This window comes from Belonocnema kinseyi, chromosome 10, assembly GCF_010883055.1.
Source record: "Belonocnema kinseyi isolate 2016_QV_RU_SX_M_011 chromosome 10, B_treatae_v1, whole genome shotgun sequence".
Classification (NCBI taxonomy): Eukaryota; Metazoa; Arthropoda; class Insecta; order Hymenoptera; family Cynipidae; genus Belonocnema; species Belonocnema kinseyi.
This window is the reverse complement of record NC_046666.1, coordinates 29,811,042-29,818,207: the sequence shown is the minus strand read 5'-3', so window position 1 is coordinate 29,818,207 and position 7,166 is coordinate 29,811,042.

The window sequence follows — 7,166 nt, the reverse complement described above, 5'->3', positions numbered from 1 at the left end:
CAATAGAAAGATAAGAGAGTTTAAGAACAATAATAAAAATTGCGAAATATAATTTTAAATTTAGCGATTAGGCCTTTATGGTGAGGAGGTGTTCTTCTTTACTATGCAAAAAGGGTTGAGTTCTACATGATCCCATAACTAGATGAGCGCGGGATACGCGATCATCACAACGATCGCACAGAGTAGAAAACCGTAGTGGCAGCAACAGGTGACCTTGCTTAAAGCATTGGCAGTGGGGGGACTGGTGACGTTGATCGCAGTGACAGAAGCGGTGATAAAAGTGCCGAAAAGTGGACCCGAGTGGGGAGGGTAGCGGACTCAGGTACGGCCAAGCAACGCGGAAGTCCCTCAAATTTACAGCGCGTTAACAAGCTAGGCAACACGAGTTCGAACAGAAGTCTGAACGAATGGCAAAAAAAGGTAAGCGCGACTAGCACTGAAGAGGAGGAAAAAAGGAAAAGATGGGCTGAGGAAGATGAGGTAGAATGGAACCAGGATAACAAAAGAGTTAGAATTAAAAGAAAAACACCAGAGAGAGTTAGGGGGGGGGGATGTTTGAAAAATTGGAAGCTATCATTAAAGGGTTTTGAGAGGAAACAAGAAAGAGAGTGGATGACATGAATAGGGATATTAATAGGCAGGGAAACGATGTTAGGGGGAAAGTAAAAAAGGTCAGAGAAAAATGGAAAGAATGGGATAAATGTTGGAAGTAGGAGAAAGACAAGGTTTGGTGTAAGCTAGAGAGCATTGAGAATAGACAGAGAGAGGTTGAAGGACAGAGATCTAGAGAAATAAAACAGTTATAAGAACGGGTATCCAGTCTAGAAATTAGGAATGAGCATATGGGGGAAAAGGCAGAAATTATGGAAATAGTTAAAGGGAATGAAAAGAACGTCCGAAGTGAGAATGAAAGATTAAAGAAAAGACTCAGTGAGATTGAAAGAAGATTAGGAGGGGAAAAAAGGGCAAAGAGGAAAAATAACATAGTATTTAAGGGATTAAAAGTGGAGAGTGAAACAGGAGAAGTGGAAATAACAAATCTTTTGCGAGACATTAGAGTGCAGGTAAGGGTAGAAGGAGTTAAGAGAATAGGAGGGACAAAGGAAGGAAAAGAAGGAACGTTTCTAGTAAAAGTAGGGAGCGAGGAGGAGAAAAAGAAAATCATGGGGGACAAAAATTATTGAGAGGAAGAAGGGAAAAAATTGAATAATATCTGACATAGAGGGAGAGGAAAAGAAGATGGTAAATAGAGCAGAGGGCTTGGGTAGAGAGGAAAAGGGAAAAAAGGAACAAGTGTTGAGAAAGGTAGGGGGAAGGGAGACAAAAAAGAGTCTAGAAATAAATCAGAGGGGCTTCCATACGGCAAAGGGGAAACAAAATAAAGAGGAAAGAAGAGGGAAGGGAAGAGAGAAACGTGGAAATAGCTTTCTGAAATGTGTCAGGTTTGAAGAACAAGAATAAAGGATTTTGGGAGGAGTTAGAAAAGTGGGCTGTGATTATGATGAATGAAACTTGGGCAGATGAGAAAGACTGAAAGGGAATAAAAAAGGTGTTACCGAAAGGTTATGTGTGGATAATGCAAGAAGCAGGAAAAAAATACGTTAAAGGGAGAGGGATAGGCAGCATGGTGTCAGGGCTGAAAAAAGAATTAGCAGTAAAAGGAAGAAAAGATGGGAAATTAGGAAAGTAGAAATAGCGGTAATGTGTGTATACAGAAGAAGAGGGGAAAAGGAAGGCTGGAGAGTAATAAGGAGGTGGGTGGAGGAAAAGAAGGAAGAATTGGTTTTAATAGTAGGGGACTTAAATGCATGGACTGGCGAACAAGGGGGAGGGTTATGGGATGAAGAAAAGGAGGCATTTATAAGGAACTTCAAACATAGAGAGACATGATAGGAGAAACAGGATGGTTTATATGTAATGGCAATATTAAAGGAGATGTGGAAGAAGAGATCACATTCATAGGAAAGGGAGCAACAGTAACAGACTAAATCTTGGCTGAAGAATGAATGCGGCAAATGATAGGAAGTATGAAGGTAGGGAATGAGTTAGGGTCCGAGCACTTCCCGGTCATAGTTACACTAAGAAGAGGCGTCAGTAAGCGCGGCAGAGGGAGAAAGAAGGAAGGGTGCGAAAGAAACAAGAAAATGGGAGTCTGGGGGGTAGATAAATTAAAAGAGTTTAAACAAAAGATGGAATAGAAGGTTAGGTATGAAAAAGAGGAGGGAATAGACTTGTTAATTAAAAGGCTGAAGGGGTCCATTGAAAAGGTAAAGGATGAGCAGGGTACTAATGAAGAAAGAGTAGAGGGAAAGAGAGGCTGGTAAGACGAGGAATGCTGGGAGAGTAAAGAGAGAATAAAAGAGTATATGTGCAAATGGAGAAGAGGGGAAATGGAAGAGGAGTATAATAGGAGGAAAAAAGAACATGAGAAGGTGCAAGAAATTAAAAGACAAAGGGGAAAGGAAGCATATAAAGCAGAAGTAGAAAAAGCGATCAAAGAAGGTAGGGTGCGGGATGTAATAAATAGGGATAGAGAGGAAAGGAAGGGCTTAAGCGAAGGAATAGAAATGGATGAATGGACGGATTATTTTAAGGGTCTTTTAGAGCGAGAGCAAAATAAGATCAAAGGGAAAAAGTGTAGGACAGTCCAAGGAGAAATGGAGGAACGGAACGATATAACAAGAGAAGAAGTGGATGAGGCAATAAATAGGTTAAAAAGAAACAAGGCGACAGGAGAAGATGGGATGGAGAACAAAGCGATGAAGTTTTGAGGAGAAGGGATTAGGGATACGATGTGGAAGATCTGCAACAAGGTCTGGAAAGGGGAAGGTAAGCCGGATGAGTGGACGATGGGACTGGTGGATAGGAACTATAGACAACATCTACTTACTTAACTATTTAGTTAACATAAATTTAGGGAGAAAGAAAGGGAAACTAGTCGCTTTGTTCGTAGATTTCAAAGCAGCGTTTGACTCAGTGAACAGAAAAGTGCTATTGCAGCAATGAAAGAGAGGCGTGTAGAGGAAAAGTTGGTGGAGAGGATAAAGGAAATTTTTACCGAAACCAGGATTAGGTTGAAAATAGGAAAGAAAAAAGGCCAAGTTTTCTAGACAGGCCGAGGTCTAAGGCAAGGGTGCCCGTTAATTCCGTTACTATTTAGTATCCTACTGGCAGACTTAGAGGAGAAGCTAAAGGACAAAGGGAAAGGAGGAACGGTTTTGTGTAATAGCAAACTATACTCTCTAGCATACGCGGACGATGTTGTTCTATTAGCAGATGATGAGAAGGGGATGAACCTAATGATGAGAATCTTCGAAGAGTATGTGGGAACAAAAGAGCTGACGTTGAACGTAGATAAGACAAAGGTGATGTGTTTCGGAAATAGAAAGAGCAAAATAAATTACGTTTGGAAGATGAACGGACGAAAAGTGAAAAATGTGGAGGAGTTCTGTTACCTAGGTTTTTGGTTTGAGGCAAAAGGGGAAAACGAGCTGCAGGTGAGAGAAAGAATTGAATGTGCGAGTAAAGTAATGGACTTAGTATGGGGTATAGGAAAGAAAAGGTTCAAGAACGGTTGAAGAATGAGGGTTTGGTTGTTTGATGCGTTGGTGTGGGCGGTGTTGTGTTATGGTGTGGAGATCTGGGAATGGAAGGGACATAGGAAAGTAGAGAGCATGCATGCGTGATTTCTGAGGTGGGTAATGGAGGTAAGCTGGAGTTGCCCAGGATAAATGTTAAAAGAAGAGTTAGGAAGAGAAATTATGGTTACTAGACAAATTAAGAGAGTCTGGAGGTTTGAAAAAAAGGTAAAAAGGGGCGAGGGAAGTAGAATTGCACAAGCATGTTTCAACGAAATTCGAAACAATGAAGCGAGAGGTAATGTGGGATATTCAAAATGGGCGGAAAAGGAGAAAAATAAAAAGGGTGTGTAATATTCTAAAAGGAGTTATGGAATGGCAGGACATAGAGTTAGACCTATTGGATAAACAAGCAGAAGAGAGATGGACAAAGGTTATAGATTCGAGGTACCATGGGTTGTATATGATGGTCAAAGGGTTGACGGAACCAGAATTTCTGCAAAAAATAAAAAAGGAAGAAAAATGGAGTAGGGTTGTACGGTTCAGAATGGGAGAAGGAGTGAGAGCATGCAGATATTGGATGGATGAAAAGGAGAATTCATGCAGAGTATGTAGATACGAAATGGAGTCATGGGCACATGTATTAGAGAGATGTATAGGAGAGGAAGAGGAACAGTTCAGTGTGGATGAGTGTGTAAGATGGATCTTGGACGGTAGTGGACAGGGAGTGATGTGGATGAAAAAATTGGAAGAAGTAAGGGAAAGCAAGGAAGTAGAGCAGAGCCAAACAGGTGATCCTGAAAAGGACAGTAAAAACAAAAATTGTTTTTGATATCGTGGAAAATGCATTTTTTTATGGTAGGAGGAAACGGAAGCCCTGGAAGCTCGCTCATTTTAGGAATTAATGTCACTACTGTCACTATTGTTTATCCTACGTAGTGAGAAAGAGTAGAATATAAGTAGTAGTTAAGTTAGACTAAGGATGGAATTGTAAATATATGTGCAGGGAGCGGAGGCCCTCAAACCCGTAAAACGGAGAGATTAAATACATACTTCTTTGAAATAAATGTTTATTTCTTATTAATAATTTAATTCTAGTAATCAAATGTAATATTTCCTTCAACAAAAAAATACATATTATATATAATATATAGTTTCCGGTTAAGAAGGTCCAAGAAATAAAAAACAGGAGTTTCAATTTAAAAAAACTTGGCAACGTTTCGAACAAAATATAGTCCCTTATCAAGCCTGTTGAAAAAACACAAAACTTTATTGTAAAACACAAATTTTCACAAAATTAAGATATAATTAAAACGATTAATATATAAAGATTGAGAGTGAAAATTTTTAATTATCATCGTGGTATGAAGTTAGAAGGAAAAGTTTAAAATATAAAATAATAAAAGTAAATGGTTAAACCTAAACAAAGTTTGGTGAGAATACGTATAAGAGTGACGTAAAATGTAGAAAAATTTTTTAGGTTATCTTTAGTAATCTGTTAATGATATTTAGGGGGTAGCTATTATCAATTAAAGTTTTACGTACTAGTTGAATATCCCTTATTTCGGCATTTAAAATATTGATTTTGACTGATTTGGAAAATTTATCAATTTTAATTCTATTGAAAGGATCACAAAATCTAAGATTATTAAAAATACTATGAGTTTCTAGGTGTGGAGGGATAATACCACATTTTCTACATCTAATGAGAAAAATTCTCTGTTTAAAAAAAAAACCTTCTAAACCGGAAACTATATATTATATCAACCAAAGGTCGAAAATGAAGAAACAATGGAAAAAAAATATTTATCTGAACACAATGCATGAACTATTTGTAGCAAATAAATATAATAAATTCTAATAAATTCAAAGAATCGAACTCATTGAAAAAATCAATATTTTCTTAACGGCTGACCAGATTTCATCGGAAGTATATCTTTGGAATGAAGTAAATAATTCTTTTAAGTGTAAGAAATATTTATTTTATTATAAAAATACATAGCGAAGGAATTAATTTCTTTAGATCAACAAAAGATATGTGTCTGGTTTAAATAAAAATTACTACTGCCGAAGAATATTTTCTTGATGCAAAGAAATAGGATTCAAGTCGATGCCTTGACTTATTTAAAAAATAGAGTATGTGTGTGGTCAGACATTTTGTTTGGTTTTAATAGGTGACTATGTGATGAGCGTTACTCCAGAAAAGTTTGGTAAGCAAGGATTAATATCTGCTTCCGTATCAGATGAAAATGACGTTTTTGGATTACTTAAATCTGGGGATGAAGATTCTAAAACCGGAGACTCAAAATTAAATTTGGTGTCAGAATTTCTTCAGTTTTTTCATAGCTTGTACTGTGCGACGCTTCTAGTTCTCTGGGATTTCTTTACGCTCTTTTTCATTTTGTTCGATTAAAAAAAAAGAAAAATTGAAGATGCCATTTGGTGGTATTTATCAAATTTGTGCAAAAGAACATAGAATTAGTAAACATTATTAATAAAATTGAGATAAGCGAATTCAGATGTGCATTTTTGAGTGGAAATCTGGAGAAGACAAAAAATCAATATGACTTACAAAAAACAGAGAGCGTTTGCTAATAATTTAATGAAATGCATAAATTTGTCATTTCCAAACAGATTTTTTTCATTTTTCTAACAGAAAGGACAACAATTATCTTGCTTGTAGCTTTTTTGTGGATTTCTTTTATCTCAGATAATTATTGTTATTTATTTTAACAAAATTAATTAAAAATGCATAATATTTTTGTTTTTCAGTTAAATGTCGAAAATTATGGGCCGTTTAATGGAGTGGTGTCAAACGCGCTGGGCTGCAGCGGCCGGGTGCTCTGCGGAGGCAAAACCGTTTTCGATTTTAAGCTTGTTTTTCACGTGAATGAGGAAGGTGGCTTGTATGGACCTGGCATAGCTGACTAGGCGTAAGTACTCTCATTTTCTGAACTTTATTTAAACAAATTATTTTTTTACATTTAATGTCAAATTCGTGATTTCTGACCGGTTGAACTATGAAAATCATGTGAATCTTGGAAAAAAGTAATTTCGCAATCATTTTTATTAAATACATTATTTAAATAATTTTTTATTGCAAAAATAGTACCAGATTTGAAATCAGTAATGTCAAAAGCTATAGAAAGCATATGCATCATTAAAAAATTGTAGTTTTTTTAAAAAGATTGTTTATGAAAATTGTTCACATTCTCTGAAATTTGCTTAAACAAATGATTGTTGTAAATCTGATTTCAAATTCGTGATTTCTGACCGCTTTAATTATAAATCATGTGCATCTCGGAAAAAAGTCATTTTACAATAGTTTTTATTAAATACATTGTTTAAAAAATTCTTTATGGCAAAAATAGTACCATATTTGAAATCAGTGTTATCTAAAGCTGTGGAAAGCATATGCATCATTCAAAAATTGTAATTTTTTTAAAAACATTGTTTATAAAAATTGTTTAAACAAATTAAGTTTACAAAGGGGGAGGGTCGGTAAGGCCGGTTTTTGGCCTAATTTATTTTTGGACTAAAAAATCTGAAAAAATCATGGTAGTATCTTATAAGTATCCCGAGTCGATT